This window comes from Cebidichthys violaceus, unplaced genomic scaffold (genome assembly GCF_023349555.1).
Source record: "Cebidichthys violaceus isolate CVI_PGR_0920_01 unplaced genomic scaffold, fCebVio1.0.p SCAF_8, whole genome shotgun sequence".
NCBI classification, from domain to species: domain Eukaryota; kingdom Metazoa; phylum Chordata; class Actinopteri; order Perciformes; family Stichaeidae; genus Cebidichthys; species Cebidichthys violaceus.
The window spans coordinates 3,241,701-3,268,753 of NW_027176964.1; the positions used below are offsets into that span (position 1 = coordinate 3,241,701).

The following is a 27,053-nucleotide window of genomic DNA, read 5'->3' on the forward strand; positions in this document are numbered from 1 at the left end:
AAAACAAAACATGTTTGTGCTTCAAGGAGAAAAACCGGTCTGTCTTCTGTGCTATGAGGCAGTGTCTGTGATGAAGGAATACAATCTACGTCGGCATTTTGACACCAAACACAGAGCTAAATTTAGCCTCCAAGAAAAAAAATTAAATTGTCCAAGAATTAAAGGGTAGACTGTAATCGCGGCAGAATATATTTACAAAAGCTACAGCCCAGTGCATGCTTAAAGGTATGTGAGCAGGTGTGCTTCGACCAGATACAGACTTTTACAAATGTCAGTTTGTGAAGAAACACCATCGCAGACCGAGTTCAAGAACTAGCAGGTAATCTAACAACACAGCTAGCTGAAGAGACGAGCAGTTACTTGTCTCTTTCATTAGCTGTTGATGAAAGCACAGACAACACGGATACATCATACATCTATCAATGTTTATAAGAGGCTGAAGGCAGACCTGACCGTCAGTGAGGAGCTCTTGGTGACAAAAATAGCTTTGAACAAAGTGAATGTAATAACTTGTTTGATGATATTTGTCTTTGTTATTTTCTTTAAAAGTTTGATCTTTGTTAGAGTAATGTGGGTTTCTTAACCCTACATTAAAATGATTTATGTTATAACAGAAATGTGCTTAAATATAATTTTACATGTATAAAAATTAATGTACAATATTTTTACGCTTGAATAAATGATAATCAAATGCAGAGACAGTTATTTAACAATATGTTAGGGAGTAAATACAGTTATATAGTCTTTCAGTTACAACCGGCCCTTTGAGGGCCACCATGACGCTGATGTGGCCCACGATGAAAATGAGTTGGACACCCCTGTAGTAGAGATACTGACCTGTCAATCACAACGTAGCTCCGTCCTAAACAATCCCTGCTTTATTTGACTCTAAATGGACCATAATTTACTAAATGAACATCATTATGTATTGAAGAAGACTTGAAACTAGAGATTGAGACCATAAACTCATGTTTACAATGTTTACTGAGGTAATAAATCAAGAGAAAATGACTCTACTTCAATCATCAGAAGTAGAATCATTTTCTCTAAGACTTCTATACAACCAGAGGTGTTGCCCCCTGATGGACATTAGAGAGAATGCAAGTTTAAGACTCTTCAGCTTTGGCTTCACTTTTCAGGACCGGAGGTTGCCTCCTGGTTTTACACATCTCTAGTTCTTCTTTCCTTTATATCAACGGTCTGGTGTCCCTTGAATTGGAATTCATTGTGTAGCTTTCCCTGGTTCTAACCTTCATCAAATCCACTCCTACTAGCTGACATCATCACCTGGCCCCACACCGATTGGTTCTACATTAAGGACTCACTGTAGTGCCTACGTATGCGGGAGCTCAGCGGTCCAGATGGTCACTCAGTGAGAGCAGGAGTCCCACCAAATGACCTGCTAGCTGTGTTACAGCTATACAGCAGAAACACACAAACAGGTCCCACTACTGCACATTGGTGAGTAGGAACAAAATAAACGACATACCCTTAAAGTCAGCAGCACTCTGTGCTTCGGATTCTTTGGTCTTCAGCAGATTATTTTATCTGAATAACTTGATTCTGCACAGCAGCTCTCTATAGTTTCAGTTATAGTTTTTCCCCCCCTGTCAATACACAATGGTTTGTCACAGAGAGGAGAGTGACCATGGTGGCTACTTTTACAGCGACATCGCGCACATACCTGTGCCCTGCGCAATGAGCCACAGCCACACTGTGGCTCATTGGTAGAGCAGGCTGGACCTTCCATCAGAGGATCGGCTGTACAATCATAGCTAGTCCATGTCAATGCGTCACTTAACACAATCAGTGTATGAATGTGTGTGAATGGGTGAATGACATGTTGTCAGCGCTTTGAGTGGTCGAACTAATATAACATTGATGATTTCAGTTTATTACTATAATATACTATTACATATTAACTTTGTGGCTTTGGACGTCATTTCAATCAGTAATGATGACATACAATCTGTCAAGTTAATTGCTGAGATCTGTAACATGTGACATCACTACTACGAAGTCACAAGCCAAACGATCAGACATGTTGGACACAAACATTCTCGTGCACCCTATTTTATCCTTGATAATGCTAAATAGTGAACAACAAATCTATGTTGAAATCAGCAGGAGAAGAGCTAGTTAACGTTAGCTGTTAGCAGTCAGTGGGCAGCGCAGTCCTGCATGGCTAAATAACAAATCCAACAGCTAACAGTAACGGAGGTTGCATTGAGTTATGATTTTGATGCGTTCAAGCTCTATTCAGTGTTTTTTGTTTGGTTTTCAGCGCACTAGTATCAGATACAGACTTGGAATCGGCCGATTCACAAGTTCTCAGGTATCCGAATGTAAAAAATCGGAAGCATTGGAACATCAAAGTCAACTCTGAGTCGCAAGTTTTTTGTTATTACTCAAGATTATTACTGGTATTTTCTTTTTCAATACATCTCACCTACGATTATATAAGTTTTGAAGTTACAATCTCAAAGATCTCTGTTTCGTTCTCTTGGCGACACCTATGGTGATCAGCAGTGTGTTTTAGGATTTCTATTTTACTTTTTTATTTCATCATCTGTAGACATCTCTCTTGGCCATGGTTACCGTTTACCTGCAACACTAGCAGTGACCTGGAAAAAAACTGTAAGCGGCGAGTCTGACCAATGCTGGGTGACGGAAAATGGTCACTGATTTTTCACGCAAATGTTGCCACAGTTAATGGAAAATTAAAAAAAGGTTATTACTTTAAAAATATAATTTAGGGATGCTGCCCGGCTACGCACAGTCCAGACTACCTGCAGACCAGCCGCCCCACTAACTAGCATCCGACTATATTAGCACATCTCAGAGTAGTGGTGTAACGGACCACTGTCAATCCGTACGGATCCCCCCTCACGGTTAGGCACGCATGTGAACCTCGGAGTATCACGTTAACCATCACAGTGTGAAATAAAGTTTTACTGACGATCGTTTTCCGTCGATCTCTGATAAATCCAGTGGTTTGAAGATGTATGTTTTCACCACAACATAAATAGATATTAGAGATGAATTATGACCAGTTTACAATATCTCTAAGCAGCTTATAATACATTATTAAAACCACTATTGACAAGATTTGTTTCAATTAATAAAAATACAATCCTTTCCTTATCATTTGAATTGTGTGTTTTAGTGAAGAAAAAAACACTACAAATTACTATAACAAAGTAAAATGATAACATTTAGATTTTTGATGGTTTAGACCAGCTGCTATAATCAAACAAAGGCATCTGTATCTGCTAATATGGATCATCAATGATTGACAATTAGTATAAAAAAAAGTGATCAGAGACCTCTAAAAGTTGTATTTGCTCTCTTTTTTTCTTTTGTGCTGATCCGGTCTGTGATCAGATCCGTGACTCTTTATGAACAGTCACACCACTAATATTTGGCCCATTACACGGCAATGGTCTAAAATACAAGCTCATGTTTTCAATACCCCACATTTGCTCTACGTTCATTTCAATAGTGTTGGTTATATCCAAGTTTCCCTTAAAGTCACATTTTATCTTACATTTCAAAACTATTTGTGACTATGCTCAGTCACTGTCACCACAACACGGGGAGAAAAAAACAGATGTTTGAAGTGTCTGTGTGTGTGATGGGGGCTTTTCTAGCTCAGTGATAATGGAAGTCCAGCTCCTCAAGCCTGACTCAGCAGTATTAAACACACACACACACACACACACACACACACACACACACACACACACACACACACACACACACACACACACACACACACACACACACACACACACACACACACACACACACACACACAAATACACACGTTACATCACCAGAGTGAAGCTGGTCCTGTAGAACACAGTGTTCTGGACTAGCTTGTGGCTGCTGTTATTCAACCTCTTTTTCTCTTTAGACTTCATTCACTCAGAGTTCTCCTTCTATTTCGATCCTCTCTCTGTTCGCTTTCTTTCACTGCTGTGTCTTATTTCACAATGGTATCAGTAAGGTGAGATGCTAGTCTGTAGGGCTTAAGGTCTATTAATCCTACCGAAGGACACAAGATTTGTGGAATGCCTGTGTTGTGAAGTGGAGCTTCTAATGAGGACCAAGACACGTCTGGTTTGAACGGACCATTTTACTGTCTGGAACTGCAGTATTAGAAAAGTGAACATTCGATATGTGGCTTTCTACGTATAAATCATATCTAGGTTAGTGTCAAAAGAGCACATATGCTACAAAACGGCTCTTTAAAGTAAAAGCACTTCCTGTTTTATGCTTTTCACACTATACAGCTTAACATTATATTATACAATCAAACAATTCACAACAGCCTGAGAAGAAGAGACTCACTGCAGGGAAACCATATATGAAGTTCTGCCTCTTTCATACTATCAACAGGAAAGCTGAGTTATCGGCAATATGAGAAAAGTCATTGTGGTGTTTGTATAAAACATTCTGTCCACAGCAACAAGAATTAAATGTCGTCAAATCTCTTCCGAACAAACAACTAAGCGCTTGTTCAGTGTTTGTATGCCTTTCTTTTTTAGGTTACTGTGAGGAACCTTTAACTGTTTCTGAAACAGATTAATCCTGGTGCATCTATTTGATCTACATCAGTAAATGAGACCATCAGAAAGAAGATTGTCTATTTCTATATAGTTATTCTTAATGCTCGTCATCGAGTCCTTTTCCTGCAACATCGACGATTTATAGCACCTGGCAGCGTCCAGCCCACCAGCAACAGATCTAGATCCGGCTTCACTGCAGCCTTCGACCTGCAGTCGGAGCTCCGGTAGAGACGGAGACTGCTGCTGGGAGCAGAGCTCTCCTCCTCCAGCCAGGACTGAATGGAGCAGTGTGTCACACCCTGATGCAGTGAATTGAGAGGATTTCTAAAGGGAGTCTGGTGCTCGGAAACACTACCGCTTTTGTCCACAGGGACCGCCACAATCACCACAAAATGAAATTTCCTTGTAGTAGCTAAAAGAAATGAGTAAATAAGTGTAGCGTGGCATGTCTAGCTGTGTTCTTAAAAGGTGGAGGAAGCTGGTACTGACTGACACCACAACAAATAAGTGTCTTGCCTGAGATGCGGCATGGAGTGTAGGACTTGACCATGGCTTGGAGGTAGGAAGGAGCACTTCCCTTCGCTCTCTTGTCCGGAAGTAACCTGACGCACCAGATGGTTTGTTACACAGAACCATCTGAAGCAGTCACTTTCATAAAATACTTGGCAGGCGATTGGATGAACCATCTGTCAATCAAACCTTTGCTGAGACCAGTCAGGAGAAGGGAGAAAACGTCATTTCCAAGGAGTAAAGCCTTCAGTGTCGTCCTTCGCTCATGTTTCGATTAAGAAATACTCTCCAGTTCTGATAGAACTGATGCTACAGCATCATCTATGCCAACCTCTTTAGGAGCCGCCATTGTTGTTTGGAACAAACAGTAGTCTCTCCATGACTTGCCACAGACACGCCTAGCTCCTCACAGGACGCCGATTGGTCTGGACACAATTGCATTACTTTAAACCTGAGAGGATGGTCAAGATTTTTAGCGTGATGTCGCGATATCACAGGAATTCAACTGCCACGCACGGTACAGCCCCAGAGGTTTGAATTAGGTCTTCTAGGGTGGGTATCTGGCGAGTAGGGATTTACTGTAGTTGAGGCAAGAGGTTGTCGAGTGCCTGGACGAGCGGCTGGGCCGCCTCCCTGGTGAGGAAGGAATGATCCCTCCTGATGGTGTAAAGAGGGAACCGACCGCTGTGTTTGCTGAGAACGAGTTTGTCATCCAGGGTGGCTCCCAGGTTCCCTGCTGTCTGCATTACCACAGTACTTTCTCAATGTAGGCAAAGACACTTTGCTCATTGCTCGCCATCAAGCTAACTCTTAATGGTGATTAATCTATAATCTCACACTCACACACACACACACACACACACACACACACTCACACACACACACACACACACACACACACACACACGTAGAAGAGCTGATGAATTCTTAATGCTGACCTCGATGACAGCACGGCAAAGTCATCCATGTCTCTCTCCATCCTCTATTCCTCTTTTCTATCCCTTCTTAACCTCCCATCAACTCACCTTCGTCTGTTTCTCGCTAATCCACCCCCCCTCCCGTTCTCCTCCCACACATTCTCAGCAGGCACTGAGGTGGACAGACTGCTCCGAAGCAGGGGCCCACAGCCAAGAGAAGGCCTCAGCAACAGGGTTCAACCCATGTGATGGATGCCAACACTGCTATCTCTCCCAGAGCATTCTAATCGAGCTGAACACGTATCCTATACTTACCCTTCTCACTGCAGCTTTTGTGAAAAGATGAGCCAGATTTCAAGTTCTGCGTGCACACTTTTTCACAATAAAAGCCCTCTGTAATTTTTGCTTCTTACTTTGCCAACCTGCAGTATTAGCAGAGCCTCACCTGTCATCATGAAAAGTAAAAAACTAATGATCAAATAAAATAAATATGAATATGCTGTGCCTAGTCTCAGATAGTGCAATCCCTTACAAACTGGGTTGAGCACATGCCTTTTGCCTTCTCATTGTTTGTCACCACTGTAAAATTTGTAGACACTTTTATTACATGTCCTTTCTTTCCATAGAATAGGTAATGTATTTCACGTATGTGTAGAACCTATTTAGTCTTGCTGATGTGACATAAATCTGCAGTGAAAAAGCACAGAGGGGAGGCAAACGGTACATCTGCCTCAATGAAGGGGGCGTGCGAGAGCCCACGGCTCGGGTTTATGCTTGTTCTGCCATTGCTCTTCTTCTACACTTCTCTTCTTCATCTTATATTTTGCTCCGCTAAAGATACGCGGCGAGTCTATTTTAGACGGACCCGCGCTGAAGTCGGGTCAAGCTGCACAGAGCAGATCGACCCAGACAGGAAGTCAGACACTGAAAAGGGATAGAGCATTCAGTCATTTTTCAAAATAAAACACTATGTGCAGGCGGATCGCGGCGCATACGCTCCCGGTGGAATAAAATATGTACCTTACGTATGTGTGTAAAGAATGCTGATATGAAATATGAAAAACAACCAGTAGTCAATGTGCAAGCTGCCAATTGAATGGTGATTTAAACTACTCTATTGGGTTCATATATTTGTAAATCTGACTCTGAAAGAGTCAGTGCCTCACCAGCCACGAACCTCACCGCACGTCACTGGTCCAAAATGCCATCACTTCATCATCTTATCCTATTGCAATCAGGAGAGATGTCATTAGAATTTTACAATAATCTAATACACATGCATAAGAACTGAATAGTGCAAAGTCTTTGGCACTTGGGCTCCATCCTGAAGTAGGATAATGGAGGGGTGGTGATGCTGAGGTCAGGTAAGGCCTAATCCCCTTGGAGTCCAAACACTGGTGGTGGTGATGGGAGGTGCTGCAATCCGATAATGAATGAGGAGCATGACTGTGATGCTGACTGGAGGTGACGAGTGGAGGAGGGTTCCGCTTAAGCTTCATTTGACACTTTTAAGACTGTGTATTTTGGGAGGTCACAGTGCACTTTGACCACCAAAATCGAATCAGTTCATCCTTAAGTCGAAATGGACCTTTGAGCCAAATTTTGAAGAAAGTCCCTCAAAGTGTTCCTGAGATATTACATTCACAAGAATGGTTTGGACAAACGGACAACTCGAAAGCATAAATAAAAAGAAAAAATGTAGTGCATCACAACAGACTGCCGTCACACTGATAGAAATAACATACCCTAGAACTGTAATTAATAGCCCGGGCTTTTATTAGCTTCAATCACTGAATTGCTTTCTGCTCTCATTATATGAATCATTTCTGTCATATGAATTGAATGTGTTATAAGTCTATTATGTTGTTCATTCTGTACACATGACATCTATCACACTTCTGTCCATCCTGATAGAGGATCCCTCCTCCCTCAGGTTTCTTCTTTTTTTCTCCTTGTTAAAGGCTTTTTTGGGGGAGTTCTTCCTGTTCCAATGTAAGGGTCCTGAGACAGAGGATGGGTACAGATTGTAAAACCCTCTGAGGCAAATTTGTAATTTTGAGCTATACAAAATAAATTGAAGAAGAACCGGCGTGTAATTGGGAAAGGCCTTTCATTCATTTTGCACAAAACTCATGCTCAGCAAAGATGGGAAATACTATCAAATTGTTTATTTAAACCAGGATGAATATTACGTGTATAAACATCAGGCTATGGAATAACAAATCAATTAAGAATCACTCATTTGATCTAGCTCCGAGATAGTGAACAACACTTGTTTTATGGCACCCGACAGACGAGCACAACACCTCTCTTTATCCTTTTAATGCCCACCTGCCTGTCAACCACAAGGCTATCAGGCATATCGAAAAGGAAAAAGGGAAACAGAAACGTGGGGATGCTTTTATTTTGTAGCCAGCAAAAGTAACGAAAACAAGCATACCCAACAGTAATATGCAGGGAGCAGAAGAAATATGTTATTAAGTTAGTTAAATGAACTACACATAATGTGTGACGCTCATGGTTTCCATAAAATGAACTGAACGATTGAGTTGTGGATGATCTAACCGATCTAAAGATGTGTGGCACGTCCGTATGAACAATTGTTACCTAGCGTCTGAAACTTGCGTTTATTTGTCCAAACGTGTAGCCACGCCCGGCGAGTACTAGGGGCTCTGCTTTTAATTGTTAATTTAATTGTAAGTTTTAAGGTATTGAGGTTTGACATTTAGGTGTGAAAAAAGCTACAGATAGTGTGTCTGTACTCCCAGCCTGCAGCATAGCCATTAGCTGTGGTGTCTTACTGTGTGCTCCACTTGTGAATGGGAAAGAGATGACCCCACTCTCACCTCCCTATTCCTCTCTCTCTTTCCCAGTTTGTTCCATCGCTCTCTAACCTTTTTACAGGCTTTCAGCTTGTGTGTGTGTGTGTGTGTGTGGTATCAGTATTATTATTACATTTTCATGTAACTGAGATCCCCACTGGGGCAGAGAGGAGCAAGTCGGTCTTTTAATAAAATAGCGAGGGAGGCAGAGAATGAAGGGAAATATAGGGCAGCACAGCAATGGTGGAGAAAACATTTAAAAAAAATAACTCAATACCAGAACAACAATTTGTTGAAGTTACACCAATATTTAGGTTTACTGATAATCGTATTTGTCTCCAGAAGGAAAATCATGCAGTTTGCTCACATGAGTGAGTGAGTGTGCACCTCTGTGTCTGTCCACAGTTAATCACCACTAAACTGCGTAATATTTTGGGTGCTCGGTTATGGCTGCATGCTCCAGGACGTCTCGTGGTTGCTGTGACGCTTACTCAAACCACTTTTTGTTGCCTGTTTTATAGTCATGACCTGCCTGCTGGCTCCTCACTATCATCACCAAACCCAGGGACCCAGTGTGGGAAACCAACAAATCTCACCTCGCAAACATTTCAAATGTAGCATTGAGCGCGGCACACACTCACTTTCTGCTTTGTTCTTTAGTGCAAGTAAAGTCTCAAACTGCTCAGATTATAGGATTGGCTAACGAGAGAAGTGCATGGCTCAATTTACCACTAGCCATTAGAATCTAAAGACAAGCATTCCCTCTATTCCTATCTTAGAGGTTTTGGGAATCCAAATAGGAAAATACTGAATAAGTAAACAGTGTCAAAGTAGAAACTCTTTGCCATCTAATTGTTATGAGAAGCTTCAACTAATTATTTGATATAAAGTGAGATGACAAATGGAGATAATTTCAGTAGCTGGCTATTCATTTCTACTTCCAAGTATCCACGCAGAGCCTTTTGTGAAATACATTTTCTAAGGTTATACTTCTGACATAAACACAAACTTCTCTGAACAACACTTCTTTTTCTCAACAATGAAAATGTGTGATATTGACCTAAAATATAGAGGTACACAGAAATGTCTGAGGTTTGGATTATATTTCACTACTGACAAACCAACCCCATCGCCAGTGTTAAATGTTGGCATTGTACAGTTCTACAAACCATGGAAACATTCAATCTTGATGTTTCTGAACCAAAACTATATATTTCTACAAACATGTATATCAACGTTACAGTGTTTTAACCTCTTGTGGCGCTTTTGCTGTTTTGAAACTAAACTCTCAATTACGTTTAGCTAACAACTTCTTGGTTAGGTTTAGTAAGATATCATGTTTTGGGTTTAAATAAGCATGTTACTTTTGGTTTCACACAGTACACAAACATTAGTCTCCTAAGTGAAAGTCCTGAGTTTGACCCATCCATCCACGCCGAGCTCCTACCTACCCATCTTTAATCAAAGTTATTTGTGAAACGGCAAAAATAAAAGTAATCCAGGAGAAGAAAACGCTCCTCCGGATCATAATTGACAGTGCAGTTTCTTTGTACGGGAATGTTCTTTTCAGCACACCAGGCTGGACAGTCCATAGGATAAATAGGATTGAACAATATCTGCATAACCCTTTCAAAATGTCAGAGAGTTCCATCAGGGAAATAAACACCAGAGAAATCCTTTAACCTGCTCAGTCCCCAGCAGCTATAGATTGTCTTTCCAGTAAGTACAGATGGGCTCTTAATTAAACAGGCTGGTACAATAAGAGATGTTATCCGGTCGATCTCCACGCGTGAAAGCTGCTCAGACCTCTTTACTTCCATTAAATACTAATAGTTTAGTTTTGTGTTTTGCTCCATGTCACCTACTTGTGGTTTCTGAAAAGGTCATAGAGATCATTCTTCTTCTTCTACACGCTACATTAAAACATACAGACTTACCACAAGAGCATTTCCTGGAATTCCACACAGTTATCAAGCATTTGATAACTTGCCGAATGAGGAAGCACACAATCACGGTGCACATTGTTGTCCATGGCAATAGTAGGTTCGCTTTGCCTCACGATACGCTTAGTTAGTCCATCGTTCACGTCTTACTTTGGCATACTAACCAAGCAGAGCTTCACAGGTGGGTGTCAACAGACTGATAGAAGAAAAGCTGGATTTCAAGAATATTCCTTAAGAATCTGAATGTCAGAGAAAGTTCGGAAAGCAAACTCCCTGAGGAGCATCCCTGAAGCCCTGGTTAAAAGCAAAGCTGACGTCTGCCTGAGTTAATGAGTTTACCGCAGAGCTGCAGATCACATCTTACAGATTTACCCTACTGCCTTAATCACCATATTAGTTGAGGACTTCTCGAGGAACCCATTCAAACTGTTTAGAAATTTAAAAAAAGGCTCAGTAGACATCTCTGAAACCATTTTGGAAGTATTTTGACAAGATTGTCTATACCATGTTTGGGATTAGTTTCTGATCTGACGGTGGCACTGCTTCGTCCTTTTAACTGGAAAAGACAGACACCTCTAGAAAAAGGGATGAGGAGGAGAGAAGAGCAGGCCTGAAGAAGCAGCTTAGGCTTATGGTTTGCTTCAGGGAAAAATGATGCTTGCTGGAATGCCAGAGGAAGCAGTGCCAAGATCAGTTCAGAGACTGATCCCTACAAAAAGCAAGCAAGGATAATTTTATCTTCTGACACAATGATTGCAAGCGAAACACTAGAGATTATGTTTGAGTCGTCTACCAGGAATGTGCCCTTTCATGTATTTGGTTGGCCATCGCCTTGCAGAATGATGTTTCATTGCTTTGGAGCAAAACTTTTGTTGGAGACGCAGCGCTTATTCTGCCGGGTTCCTCAGCATCGTGACACGACGGTGTAGTCTCATTGAATGAATGACGAGTCTCTATAATAACAGTGGTCAGCTAGCCTATTGAAAATAAGTCTTCCCAAAAAATGTTTTTTAGGTGTTCAAACAAAATCATTCATTGGTTCCAACTTCTCAAAAGTGAACATTTGCTATTTTTCTCTAATTTACATTGTTGTTGGATTCATCTCTTTTGGTCTTGGACTGTTGGTTGAGAAAAAAAAAGAAAAAAATTGAGGGATTGGTTTCTGAAGAAAATTGATGGGCATTTTTCATTATTTTCTGACATTGTATGGACAAAATTATTTAATTTCAAATTGAAAAAAAGTTTTCTAATGATAAACATATCTTCTAGTAAGTAAAAAATCAAATATATATTGTTGTCATGGAAGAAAAGCCCCTGAAACCACATTCAGACCATCCGATAAAGGCCTTTTTTGTGTCAATTAATTTCAACGTAAATATATATTTTTTAAATTTCTTTTCACGAGTACTATTGCGCATTGAAAAAGCAAAGTAATATTGTTTAGAAATGAGGTGGATTTTTACTGAGCTTTCGCACTGCGAATGAAGGCATTAACCCAGGGGTCGGCAACCCGCGGCTCCGGAGCCGCATGCGGCTCTTCAGCCCCTCTGTTGCGGCTCCCTGAGTCTACATCCACACTAATAAAAAAATTTTTTTAAAAAGTTTTAACAAACAAAAACGATCTCAGTCCACGAGGCGTTTCAGCATCGTTTTCGAGACTATCTCCGTCCAGACTACAACGTCTGAAAACTAATAGCGCGCGACTATTCACGTACACTGGGAACACGGGTGGGACCGGTGTAAACAGAAAGTAGATTGGTTACTCAGAGCCGCTAACCGACGGCCGCTCCGTAGGTCTGATAACCGCTGCTGGACACGCCGCTCGCTAATCGCTACAATAACAGCTGTTTCCTCCGCAGACATGCAGACTTTAACTGAACAACAGCTGCTAGTAAAGACAACGAGGTCAGCAACACCTGTAATCAATGCTGTTTGTGAATTTCCGGGTAAGGGTCACGTGATAAGGGTGTGATGAATCAGGGAAGGACACATCGTGACTGCTAAGAACCAATCAAGTAGCAAATGTGGATGTCTACATCTACTGTGTTACTGAAAATAAAAAATGTTTTAATATTTTGTCAACTAAAATGTGCATCACATCCTATTAGCTTGATATGTGCAAAACATGTAATGTAGAAAGACACTTCCAGAACAAACACACTGCATTTGCTGAATAGTATCACGCTGGAGATGAGCGAAAAAGAGCGATTTCTCAACTGCTGCAGCAAACTCTCCTCTTCATAAGAGTTTGATATTGTTATAACAGGTGAAATAGCAATAAAATGTCAAGAATTGTCTTTTTTGTCTATTTGGTAAATACAAATAACTATAATTTTTGTATATATAATATAACTATATTTAAAACTTTATAAGCTGTAATATGAAATTGCTTTTGTGGCTCCAGACGGAATTAATTTGGTGGGATATAGGGCAAAATGGTTCTTTGGATAGTAAAGGTTGCTGACCCCTGCATTAACCAAACAAACAAAAATCGAAACAGACAAACACGTCTAATAGACAACGTGTTTGTCGATTTTTGTTGAACCATCAAACTCAATCAAACTCTTGCCAAAGCGAGTCGGGAGGAGAACTAAAAAGTATTTTTCATGAAGAACAACCTTCAGTGTTGTCTGCTCTTCTTTCAATGAAGAAATACTCTCCACTTCTCATAGAATTGAAGCTATGGCAGCATCTACGCTAACTGTCTCTTTAGGAACCGCCATTGTTTTTTAGAACAACAACTCACCTAACCGAACCAGGAACTCCTCACAGGACGCTGATTGGTCCAGACACAAACACGCTACTTGAAGCCTGACCAGATGAATTCTCGCATCCTGCTCCCATGAAGGCAAGCGTTTCACCTGACCTTAGAGAGCACTGTCTATAAGTGGAGCTAACAATAAAGTGAGTAATACTATTAGACAAGGAGATCAACCACACTACCCCAGTGATTGTGTGTTAAAGACATATTTACAATAACTAAAGTTCCCTCATGTTTGGGAGAGCTTGTTGTCATAGTTGCTGTTAAGTCTGCTTTGGGCTCGTTGGTAGTACACGCTGCACTGCGACAGAAGAAGTCCTGCTAACCAGATCAGAGGGGACACAGAGCTTAATCCAGACCGGGTTTGGAGCGCCACAGATAGCAGATAGACGGTGAGCCCAGCTGAACCCTGTGGACTTAGTGACCTCAATCTAGGCACCACACACACACACACACACACACACACACACACACACACACACACACACACACACACACTTGTGAGGACTTCCTATTGACTAGACATGTTTCCTATTCATTGTACAGTTCATGTGTTGTGACTCAAATCAACTGCAACAACGTGGATAGAAGAGAACACCAAATTCAGCTACTTTTCAAAATGAGTTATGTAAAAACTCAATAAAATTTCATTTTAGAAGAATTTAGACATGTTTCTTGCCATCTGCTGCTGATGTGAAAATGGTTGTGATTTTCAATTTAAAGAATCCGTAGTAGTAATTTAGTGTCCAATAAACATAATGATTAAACGTAATGGCTCTCATCAGAGGTGTGTAATACAAATGAGGCAGACAGACATTTGGCAAAGCTTTGTTTGTACTTTCTATGAACAAAATGATTAACTGCAGTTTCCTTCACACTGTCACATCAGAATATTGACTATTGTCAAACAGACAAACCAAACAGAGAGTTCTAGACAACACATCGTGCTTCACTGGAGCTAACGTCACCAAAAGAAGACTTCATTTCTAGGGTTGGGTACCGAAAACCGGTGGCAAAATGGACAAATGTACCTACCGGACCGAAACGCAACGCAGATTTCGCTGCTTCCTTTCGGCGCCTGAGCCGATTGAAATACTGCCACTGGTGGCCTGAAACGGACGTTACAGCTAACATAAGCATCACCTCACTATACGACCGGTGCCTACCGGACCAAAACGCAACGCAGATTTCGGTGCTTCCTTTCGGTGCCTGCGCCGATTGAAATACGTTTGCTGCTTCATTTCAGTGCCTGAGCCGACTGAAATACGTTCGGTGCTTCCTTTTGGTGCCTGAGTCGACTGAAATACGTTCGCTGCTTCCTTTCGGTGCCTGAGCCGACTGAAATACGTTCGCTGCTTCCTTTCGGTGCTAAGGCAAATATGCTCATATTTCTGCAAAAGAATTGCTAAAGTTTATTTATATTTATTTAAGTATACTGTAAACTGTTGTTAACAGTTAATATATTGTTCATAGTTTGAAGTTAAAAAGTTTGAAGCTGTAGTTTGAAGCCAAGTGTTTTGTATTTATTTATATTTATAGTATACTTCAAACAGTTAATATATTGTTCAATTTGAAGAAAACAACTTGCCTTGGCAATACAAAAAAGCCTTTCTTTAATGTCGTCAATCGTCGTTTTGTGTGTTTGTTTTTTTAAAGTATCGGTTCAGGCACCGTTTAGGCACCGGTATCGTTTTAAAAGTATCGTTTTAGCACCGGTATCGGGAAAAACCCAAACGATACCCATCCCTATTCATTTCATAATCCGTGCTAGGAAACAAGGCTACGTGTCGGTAAGAATCTGGCGATATGATACGTATCACGATACAGGGGTTACCATGCAATATAATGCGACAGAAATGTTCATGTTGTCTGTCATTTTGACAGACAGGGTTACATCATAGTGAGAGAAAAGACGAACAGAGAAACGTCACCGACCGTAGGGTCACGTTTCATGATAAAACACAAAGCAGATCAATGATATTTTTCCATATTTGCCTCGGACAGACGACTTCTCATGACCGTCTCTATTTAGTTCTGAAGGCTAAACCCTTCAGCTGCACTGGCTCGGCACTGTGACCCGTAGTTACAGACGCTCCAAGGCCTCCAATCCGTCAAAATGATGGACGGCCTTTAGATTTTTCCGTCATTGTTAAAAAAGTTCAGTCAATGACGGAAAATATTCGGTTAACGCGACCTCTGTGCAACATATCACGATACTGTAAACAGTATGTTTATGTATTGAGGTTTTTTAAAAGTATAATTCTGAGAAAACTGATAAAAAACACGCCGCTATAAACCTAAAACCAGAGTAAAAAGAGTTTAGTTCTACTTTGTTTATGCAGTCTGAACAGTGGGATCACAGTCCCTGTAACATCCAACATCACTGCACCAGTTCTTGTCTGCCACCAATCTTTGCATGTAAACGATTCATTAAAATTGATTGATTTGAGAATCGATACAGTATCACAAACACAATATCGCGATACCTAAGTACTACGTTGAGGTTAATATTGTAGGCTTACTTTGCGTATGATGACATTAAAACCTGTGCAAGTAAAAATTGGAAATTATGTTCTAGTTTAACTGGGTCTCTTTACAGGAGGAAGTCTGTATTCATGGCAAATGTCATTTCATATAGTGAAATCATGATATACACCATTATAATGTTTAGAGACAAAATAACCACATTAATTCAGCAAGTGATAAATCTGAAAAAAAGAGTCTTGCTCATTGATTTGTAAAAATGCCCACACTGGCTACACTAAATGATAAGGCAGAATCTCTGAGAATAGACACATTGATATTCTATCAACACCACACCATATATGGTCATATCGCACAGCCCTATCTGACATTAATTTCCAAATAATTTTTTCATGTTATCATGCATAATTGGTATCAATGTCAGTTTATTTAGTTGGATTGTAACTTTGTAAATTAAGGTTTGTCAGTGTGCAAAATACCCCGTCGCAATCGGTGGGTCCTTCCTACCTAGGGTTTTGCTAAAGTCTTATACAGACTTAATATGCAATATACACAATTTATTTGATTCAACAACAAGGCCACTCACACAACAACACAGCCTCAAGACGAAGCCCTACAACAGGATCCACACAGAACACTCACCCCTCTCATGTTTTGCATTTTCACTAATGAATAGTGTTGGACACAGTGAGCTTTTCAAAGATATTTTAGTGATGACTGCAAGTGACAAAACAATTTTTCAAAGGTTTTTCTGGAGACCCTCAAAATATTGCTGTTGAGTCTTTCGGGGGTCTTGTGTGTACTTAAACCTAAACCTGAAAGATGTCAGCCAGGGTAGCAGTTCAGTGTTGATTAGAAGAAATCCAACCTGCTAGAAACATGGCAGCTGCTTGAGTTGTGAAGAGCCCACTGTCTAAAAAGCTGATGTTACCCCCACCGTACAGCAGATGTCACTGAATAAAAAAATGTCTCTTATGTAACGTTATTAACCCGCCACATGAATGGCACCAACACGCTCCGATGAACTCATACATCTCCGTGATCCCTGTCTGGAAGTCACAGCTTGTGGATGATCCACTGAGGTTAAAACACAGAGCTGCATTCACTATCCCACGTGTCCACTGAGAAACGGCTTCTCCGAGCTTACTTACAAGCTGTCGCCTCCTGCTAATGCCTTCACACTCAAATGCATTTACTGTGAAGCACACAAGAAGTGGCCGAGTTGTAGTGAAAGCTTTGTGGGTGTAAATGTAGTGCATCTAATGTGGATCAGGGATGTTTAGCAGATCATTTTATTGAGAACAGACTGGCAGTAACGATTGGAAACCCCACACATTATGACTTTATCTGCCAAACATATCGGCACTAACTGACCCTGAGTGGAGCAGAATCAGTCCAATCTGTTGTCACCAGAGCCGTACTGACACTTGAATGCATCACCACTTGACTTGAGAGCACGTATCCATACACACAGCTGACAGCGGTTTAGCAATGTCGACACACAGTCCTCATCTTATACACAAATCACTTTCTATCCATTGCTGTTGTAGTTGAGAGGGAATTAGTCTTCCAGCTTCGGCGATTCCCGCCATAACATGGCCGACTCGCAGGTTGTTGTGCTAACCTCAGCATGTGTTGCTAACGGCCTTTAGCTTTTTGTTGGGACGTGCTGCTGCTCGTCTGGTGGAATCGTCACATTCAAAAACTCATCCCATCTGCAGGGATCACGTAGTTGACCTATTTTAGATTCAAAACCCAGGAGGCAACCTCCGGTTCTGAAAAGTGAAGCCATGCTGAAGCGTCTTAAAGCTGCATTCTCTCTACTGTCCATCAGGGGGCGACTCCTCTGGTTGTATAGAAGTCTATGAGAAAATGACTCTACTTCTCTCTTGATTTATTACCTCAGTAAACATTGTAAACATGAGTTTATGGTCTCAATCTCTAGTTTCAAGTCTTCTTCAATACAGCATGATGTTCATTTAGTAAATGATGGTCCATTTAGAGTCAAATAGACCATAAAGCAGAATATGCTTTAGGGCGGGGCTACACAGTGATTGACAGGTGGCTACCAGAGTCATATATAGCGTCTCTAAGTCAGTCCTCCACAGTCCAAATATGGTCAGTGCCATTCACTGGTTGCAAAAATCCATGATGGCAACTGCCAAAATGCCGAACTCTGGGCTTCAGAACCGCAGTCTGCAAACCAATGGGTGGCATCACGACAACTATGTCTACTTCTTATATACAGTCTTTTGTTCAAAACGTGTAGGACGTAGGATACATGAAACTGCTCACAACAACTAAAAGGAAAACAGGTAACAAGTCAAATGTATTTCTGATTTTGGAGTGAACTATCTCTTTAATGCCCCTCTCATCACACGAGCGGAGCTGCTGTTGAACCGATGTAATGTAGGCCAGTGGCTTTGAGGATGGGGGGGGGGGGTAGCTTTTCTCACCCTCCAACAACGACTGTTTGCAGCATTTGACAATCAATTCATCTCAAGGAAGGATAATTGCTGTAACCATTTGGTGCCCCACTTCAGAACTGTAGAACACTCGCCTTTGTTTTCAGGGGTGGCAGAGTAGAAAGGTTTAAAATCTCTAATCTGATTGGGGCGACCATCTGGAAGACCCCCCCCCCCTCCACACACACACACACACACACACACACACACACACACACACACACACACACACACACACCCCATCCCTGTGTTTGTCCTCACCCATTCACCCAAATGGTGACCAATCATCTGACCATCTCTCCTCACATCATGTGAAGAAGGTGCACTTCAAAAACGCAAAGGACAAAGAGCATCATCAAGTCTACTGTCTCCAGCTGACCCGTGTGACAGGTAGGGCGTCTCATGCAGACAAACAGTCTGGAAGATTGTCTCCTCAAACATGGTGTCGGTGACCACGTGACAGATGGGGCTACAGCTGCTCATGCAGTATTCATTTACATGAAAAAATAACTGTACATATAATACTAACAGGGCTCAACAACAAGGTTAGCATTGGGCAAGTAAAATGCTACGTCAGGCTAGTAAATCTGGAAAAAATTGTCGTTTTTTCCAGAGCTGATGATTGATTTATCACGGTACAGCACTTTGGTCAACTTTTGTTGTTTATAAATGTGCTCTTTAAAATAACTAAACCCAAAATATGAGCCTTCTCATATCTGTTGAGCGTTGCACATGCTCAGTTGTTGGGCCGTCGCAAGAAAGTGGTGACGACAAAGTTTCTGAGTTGAAGTGCAAGCGGGCCTCTCAGTTATCTTGGAAAGGGGTTTAGATGGATGCCGTTAGAGAGGATGTGGGCGAAAATACCAACTATGTATTGTGCAGTTTGCCGCATATAAAACATAACAATTAACTGTGTTGTTATTTGATAATCACTAATAAATAAAACAATGTGTAGAGGCAAGTCAAAGTTTGACTTTGGGCAATCCACATGAAAATACCCCAAAAAGATGTATTTAAAATAGCAGCAGTAGTAATACGTGCTAAAGTCTTAGAAATACTGTAACATTTCTACTCCTATTACTGTCAGCTTAAGTAGCAGTGGCAGTAATAATAGTAGTTGTGATAGTAATAAAAAACAGTGGTAGAGCTCTCATATACATTACATGTCATGTGTTCATGATGCCCATGTATTCTGGAATCCGCAGAAAGCTCCAAAAACACCGGATCCTACAATTCCCATTATTCAACTTGATAGCATCTTTTTATCAGACACTCCCTTACACCCACGTCTGTCAAACTCCACACATCCAGTTTCTAACTTCACAGTATCAATTTGTAGCCTCAAAGGAGAGTCGAGATAGCCCTGATTACATCATCGGGTAAAGTGATGTTGATGTGTGGAACTGGTGGAGCGCTCCTTCAACAGGCTTCACACGTGTTTGGAATGAGCTTGACACTAAAGCAGTGTCACCATGTAAACTGCTCTCAGCGCCTATCCTGAATGAACAGAAAAACTGCAATCACCTCCAATCCCAAAGGTCATCACTTCACCTTTTTATCCTATTCAACTATCGTGTGAAATTGACATAATTAGTATATGAATTTTTGTGACGTCAGTGAGCTTTGCCCTACAGATTCTAATCAGTTCATCCCATGCAGCAAACTCCGGTTCTGAAAAGCGAAGCCAAAGCTTCATGTGTTAAACTTAGAAGTCTATGAGAAAATGACTCTACTTCTCTCTTGATTTATTACCTCAGTAAACATTGTAAACATTAGTGTATGGTCTCAATCTCAAGTTTCAAGTCTTCTTCAATTCAGCATGATGTTCATTTAGTAAATGATGGTCCATTTAGAGTCAAGTAGACCATACAGCGGAGTATGCTTTAGGGGCGGGCTTACTGTGATTGACAGGTTGCTACCAGAGCCGTATACGGCATCACTATGTCACTCCTCTGCATTCCAAATATGGTCACTTTGGTTCATCGGATGCAAAATTGACAAGATGGCGACTGCAAACTCGAGGCTTCAAAACATCAGTCCACAAACCAATGGGTGACGTCACCATGACTACGTCCACTTCTTATACAGTCTGCGGTTCATCCTTGAGTCCAGGGGAAAATCCCTCCAAATATCTAGCTGGCTAAATATCTGGACATATTGGTAAGCCCGTCGGGGAGCAACAGCCAATGAGGGAGCAAGACACGTGTTAAGGTGAAAACTTGGAGGAGGGGTGGACTGTAAGTCCTCCAAATAAAACAAGGGATTTAGAGCATTTCATTAATGTGCATTTCATGAATGTTCTGTCTTATGAGTTTATGAAAATTGTGCGTAGTTGAATACAGTCTATACATCCATATTCATATAATTTTTCTTATTGAAATTATATTCATCCACCACCACATGATTAGACTCTCTTTGTGATGACAAAATGTGCTTGAATCGTAAAGGGCGGAATTCAGAAAAATTAAAAACACGGCATTTGGGAAAAAGAATGGTAATCTAGAAAACATGTGAAGAGATTTAAAGAGATTTCAAAGTGTCCTTGTTTCAGGAGTCCAAAGCACTGAAGCAAGATTTCATCCTGAGGTCACCATTTAGTGTAGTAATGTAAGCAAGGCTGCTTTAGCCTACACACCATTCATTATTCATGCTCACTTTAAACACACATACCCATTTCAAATGAAACATTACAAGGCAAACCACACACACACACACACACACACACACACACATACACACACACACACACACACACAGCCTCTCACAGCTCATCCTGGCTGTAACCAGGGCCCTAAAACTAACCCTGGAAGATTACAGTACGTAAACGGTGGAACCTGATTAAAATCTATGATTGTAGCACTTTGAAAGTGTACTTTAATAAATACACTAAGAGCATCACGTTTCTCACAGCAGAGAAAGACTGGATAGAGATAATTTGAGTAATAAAGTATCTGATCGTACATCAATGAGCCCTCATCTTTCAGTACACCCTGTCAGTGGAGATCCACTGCTCCAGACCCTGACGAAGTAAGGCTGGAGATGGAGGAGGAAGACATGGTGCTGTGTTCACACCAAACGCGACCAGATTACATACAAAGTCAATGCAAAGATGAGAATGGCGCAAATAAAAAAAAATATTGTAGCCGTAGATGTTCACCTAGAGCTCCGATACCTGATATCTACGAGTATAAACAATATGGAACAAACGCTGGCGTATTTACGCCGAGATGATGTTATTGTGAGTGTTGATGGAGCTGCTACAATGACAGCATAGCGTAGCACCAATCGATCCGAGCTCCATTCAGAAAACAGGCATTTAAAAACAAAACATGAATTCAGACTTTTTACAAATTGGCATTATTGTGTATTTATTTCAGCATCCCTTTAATCCCTGTATTGCAAATTAAACGACAGCAAGTTGTTTATTTTGTATTACAGCTATAGTAAACCAGCCGACGTGTGGCTTGCTAGACACAGCTCGATGAAACTCGTTCAGCGTCTTCGGATGATGTTATGAACCCAAAAATGACGGCGTTAGTTTCCTGGATATGTGGGTCTTCTACAACATGTACAAAACAGAAATAGAGGTCATTTTTTGATTGAACGTCGACATGGAGATAAGCCCCTGTTCCTCTCCGGTGCGTCGAGCGAGAATGATGCGAATAAACACCAATGATCCCGCGATCAAACTACCGCGAGTACGTTTGTAGCGCTTGGTGTGAACATTGTTTTGCAGAATGTGCCTCAATGTTTGACTAAGACTAAGGATAGTGACTCCAATAAAGCTGATTATTTGAACACATGTTAATAAATATTGTATTCCATTTCTTGAGAGTGTTGAACCACAGGTGTTATTCCATTTCTGCTAGTAGATCGCCCTAAATACTACACATTGTTCCTTTAATATGAATTGTATCCATCGTGACCCAAATGAGGCCGTTCAAAATGTCCCCTTCTTCTGATGGCAGACACAACACGAGGGAGAAGGATATATTATTATCAACACAATTAAAAAGTCTGTCATGATGTAAATATAATATAATAGTTTACCCTGACTCAGCTAATATGTTTTTTGAATGAATTAATAGTATTTTTTGACCTGTCTTCCGTGAAGACATTGATTAGACCCTTGTGCTGACAATTAGCAGCTCAGATAACAGAAGTGCTAAACATGCTAAATACTAGCTGCCAAAAACAACACAATGCAAAGTGAACAGAGCTCTGCTGTTTAGGCTTCATTCTAACTGACAGACCAACAGCTTCTCAGCCACAGTATGACACAAGAGTTCAAAAGAATGCACCTGACAGAGGCAAAAGTATTGTAATTTAGGTCTATATAAAGTATCTAACTTTTTCATCTTTGAAGCCTGATAAAAAAAAAAACTACAAGGAACGCCGGCTTCTCATTTGCTGCTTTACTCTGTTTTTATCTTTGGACTGTTGTTGAACAAAACAAAAAAATGTACTGACGTCTTCTAGGACTTTGGGAACTGTGGGATTTTTTTTTTACAATTTTCTGCCATTATATAGACTATATGATAAACCTTACAAATAAACAACACATTCCATGGAAGTTGGTACGGAAGTGAGTACTGATGTGGGTATGTAGGTGGTTACGGACGTGGGTAAGGATGTTGGTGCGGAGGTGGGTATGGACGTGGCTGTCGCTGGTGCAGATGCATAAAAATAGGGTGCTCGAGAGTGTTTAACCACAGGTGTGTGGTTTGCAGGTGCAGTAGCGATCGGGCAGGTGGTACGAATTGGGCAGTGAGTGACACATGTTGTTGTTCCTGTTTTGTGCCAATCAGCTATTTAATGATGTATGATAACCTGATATCAGATCGCTACATAGACTTGCCTCTACCCGATCCAACATCTTAGGCTGTTTCAGAGGCCGATACCGATATCCGTATGAGAACAACTCTATTTATTACCAAGTCAAGTGTAACAACTCATATATTTCACTCGGCAAAAGTGTTCCTGGACGCTGCAGCCCTAGGCCTAACGCTGAAGCTCCAGTCAGAGCCAGGAAAAAGCCTGACTGTTGGTGCATAGACCAAACTATCCAGCATTACTCATCAGGACTGCAGACAGAAGCAGTGCTCTGTCAGCAAGGCTCTCACTGTGGCCCTGATGCAAATATTCCAGGACTTTTCCTTGACTGTATAACTATGTCGAAGGGCCTCAACAAACCAAGAGACTCTACAGATCAGACTGCATGCGAGGTCATGTCAGTCCCATCTGAGTGCATGCGATGTGGAAAGCACTGATAAAATGGTGCTGTTGTGCATTCGCAGACAGATTCAGAAAAAAAAGTCTCTTTAAGTTTTTTTACAGACTTCCAAAGAGTGAAGAGAAGAGAGGCAACATGAGGTAAAAAAGGCTGAGCGTTAACTTCAGTTGATACATTGTTTCTATAGCCTTAATTCTGGTAAAAGCAATATGATCCAATAGTGACCAGGCACCATGTGGACCCAGAACTCCAGGCTTAATGTCAACTGGCTTGTGTTGATCTCATTGGACATTTGTTTTGAAGTATGCAGCACTACAGCACAATTGACTGATATGATAAGTTGGTTAAGACCTCTGTTATATAAGGCCTCATATGATCAATTATTATCATGAGGCCTCTCTCATAGTGAGTCCCTGTTCGACAGCGAATCTGGGAACTAGTTTTCTAGAATGGAAAAACTGTAATCGGGCCCCGGTAGCTCATTTTTACCCAGGACCCCCTAGCAGGTTAATTCAGGCATGCTCAGCACCTTTAAAAGGTTTTTTCATTTTCCATTTTCCACAAGTTGTTACCGAGTGGAAAGGTGCATTACAAAGCGACATGTTTTCCAGAACACGGTGGGAAGCCTGCAACGTGAAAAAGTGATGAGCATGAAAAGTTTGGCTTTTTTTTTTTTTTTTTTTTTTAAAGATAGGAAAAAAATTGTCAAAAAAAGTTGGGGTGTGCAATTGCCCCAAGCCGTTTGATACATGTTCATAACGCAAATAACTGATGTGAAATCAGGCTAATTCATTGTGTTTCGGACTATGATTTAACATAAACTCCACTTGGAGAAGGGGCTTGTGGCTGTTGTTATCTGTTAGCTACATTGTTAGCTACATCGGGTTAGCCCTGGAGGTACAGCTCAACTCGTGAATGTTGTCAGTACAACAAATACATATAAGAAACCCGAGCTGGAAGACCCTCCAGTGTCATTTAGATCTATGTTTTGGCCAGAACCAGAGGGCCAACGTCTCTAGAAAACACTCACAACATGCAATTCTCATGTGCTTTTTAGTCGGTCGACCGCACCAAGCATAGTCATCCAGGGTTTATCCCTGGCCCTGTATAAATGATCACACGCTGCAAGTACGTCCAGGAATTATCCAATGCCCCGGCAGCCGTTCTCACCATCACCCATGCATGGACCTCCAGGGCTCCGGAGAGCCACTGACCTGCAAGAAGTTTCAACTGCATCGCTGACTTTAATGGTCAATTCAAGCCAATCATATGCTACACCTGTTTCATAGAAAAATAGTTATATGAACTTGTTCATAGAGTCTTCAGTAATACGTTTTTCTTATTATTTTCAATTGCAATCCATGAGGCACTAATTCATGTTCGCATTTTATAAAACTAATTTTTGTTTTTCCTTTCTGTATTGAAAACCTACCAAGCCCTGATTACAAAACCAAAGCCAGTGGATTTAGTGATCTGCACTCACCTACACAAATAATACACGCCAATAATTTCAAAAAATAGGATGTAACGTAACACAGAATGAGATTATTGTATATAATACTGGGGGAAAGCATTGATATGTCCAACACCCCCTGATATGTAATAATCCAATTATACACAAGAGAAGAAATGCCACTATCTACTCCTGCGACACTGCCGAGACGGACAGCGGGAGGCGCAGACTGCACGTGTCAGGAGCTGCACATTAGCAGTAACACAAACACCGACTACACTTGCGTGCGTGCGTGCCTGCATGAATGCATGCGTGTGTGCGCGCGCTCCGGTGGTGGTGCAATGCAATGCCAAACCCCCACCGATACAGCAGCACAGCCATGGATGTCTTACAGCCCGGAATATCTCTGTGTTCCTGAGCTGGACGCTAGCTCTGGAACACTGAACCACACCAACAACCCAGAGCTGCGGTTCAACACAACACACACGCGCCGCTGACACCTCTTCAGCTAAACTGACAAAACGCTGCGTTGAATTAATGTGTCTAAGCTGTCGCCTGTATGACAGTATGCCGAACAATAGCCATATTTTCGACATGTCTGGAAGAAAAAAAACAGGTCCCGCGTACCGTCAACGACTTCAATAACGGTCCACACATTATAGGTATGAGAGGCAGCCAGGTTAGCATCACAACTAAACTAGTTAGCCGTTCTTACCTGGATATCCAGCTCCAGAAAACAAAGGATGCTGCTGCGGTTTCTCTCCGTTAGGTTGATGCGTCTGTTCGGCCTGACAGCATCCTGTTCCCAGCCAGCAGCTCCCCCTGTCAGACTGCATGGAAGTAAAACAGGCGCTTCCGGTCACAACTTTCACAATACAGGCCGATTTGTGTCTAAATTGTACTTGCATCTTGATTACGATCATTTTACCTACGTTTATATGGGAGTAGGCCCTACTTGTGAATAATTTGGTCTCAAAATAGACAGAAAGCCTGTCGTTGTTCTTTCCTATGTTAAACAAAAAAGGTTATAACTAAATATAATTAAGTAAGTCACTTGTGTTTTTTTGTTTCAATGCAATAACCCACGATATTATTGTGCACCTCTAGTAAGTGACATGTAACAGTACGGCCCCAAGTATGCTGTAATTAAATAATCTGCTATGCATGTTTTAATATTAGTCTTCAAAGACATTCTGAGCAAAGTAAAATAATTCACAAAGTCGAAGACGTTAGGAGATCTGATACTTTCTACACAGTTGCTGTTGCCTTCGAAGTGTAAATTAAATCCTGCTCATGCTTTTGTTTTGAGGGATGAAATCGCATCTGTTCCGGTTCTAATTCTACTCATGCTGGCTAGCTTGACACAGCTGACAACACGTCTGCAATGAGACGAATGAGACAGATGGATGCAGCTGAACGGGAGAGCAGAGTGGGCATGACTGCCCTTTACTGCATTTCACATCGACTGTAAGCATTTTCACTCTGAACATCTAGATTGCTTAAGTTATTTTCTTTAGTATAGCTACATGACTTTTCGTATTTTAATTACAATTAAGTGCATCTGTTGTTAGCCAGCCAGTTTCCTCCCCTTTGAATATAAATGGAGCGGTCCAGTCATTAAAGGGCCAGTGCGTGTCTTGTCTTTGACAGCTCCTCAGACCACATTGATAGCTTCTTATTTGTCAAAGCAAACCAGGAAAAATCTTTCCATTCTAATTACTGATTGAGAAGACAACAAATTAGCAAAGACTCATTTTTTTCCTTTTTTTAAAACTTTTTTGCTGTGTTTGCCTTTTCACGTCATGATTTGAGCATGATGAGGGCCAAGAAAGAAATGTGTTAAAATAAATCCATCATTAAAATTTCACTTATTATGGTCCCAGTTTATTTACTT

At 41.1% G+C, this 27,053-nt stretch overlaps 1 protein-coding gene across 2 annotated transcripts in view; it reads right to left on the reverse strand.

The window, feature by feature from the left end:
* fam110b (family with sequence similarity 110 member B) overlaps positions 1-25,962 on the reverse strand; it is a 49,172-nt gene extending 23,210 nt beyond the window's left edge. For both annotated transcript variants that reach the window (XM_068701409.1, XM_068701408.1), the window contains exon 1: positions 25,875-25,962. The gene's annotated coding sequence lies outside the window, so the exon portion shown is untranslated. The remainder of the gene's footprint in view (positions 1-25,874) is intronic.
* Between the last annotated feature and the right edge of the window lie 1,091 nt (positions 25,963-27,053).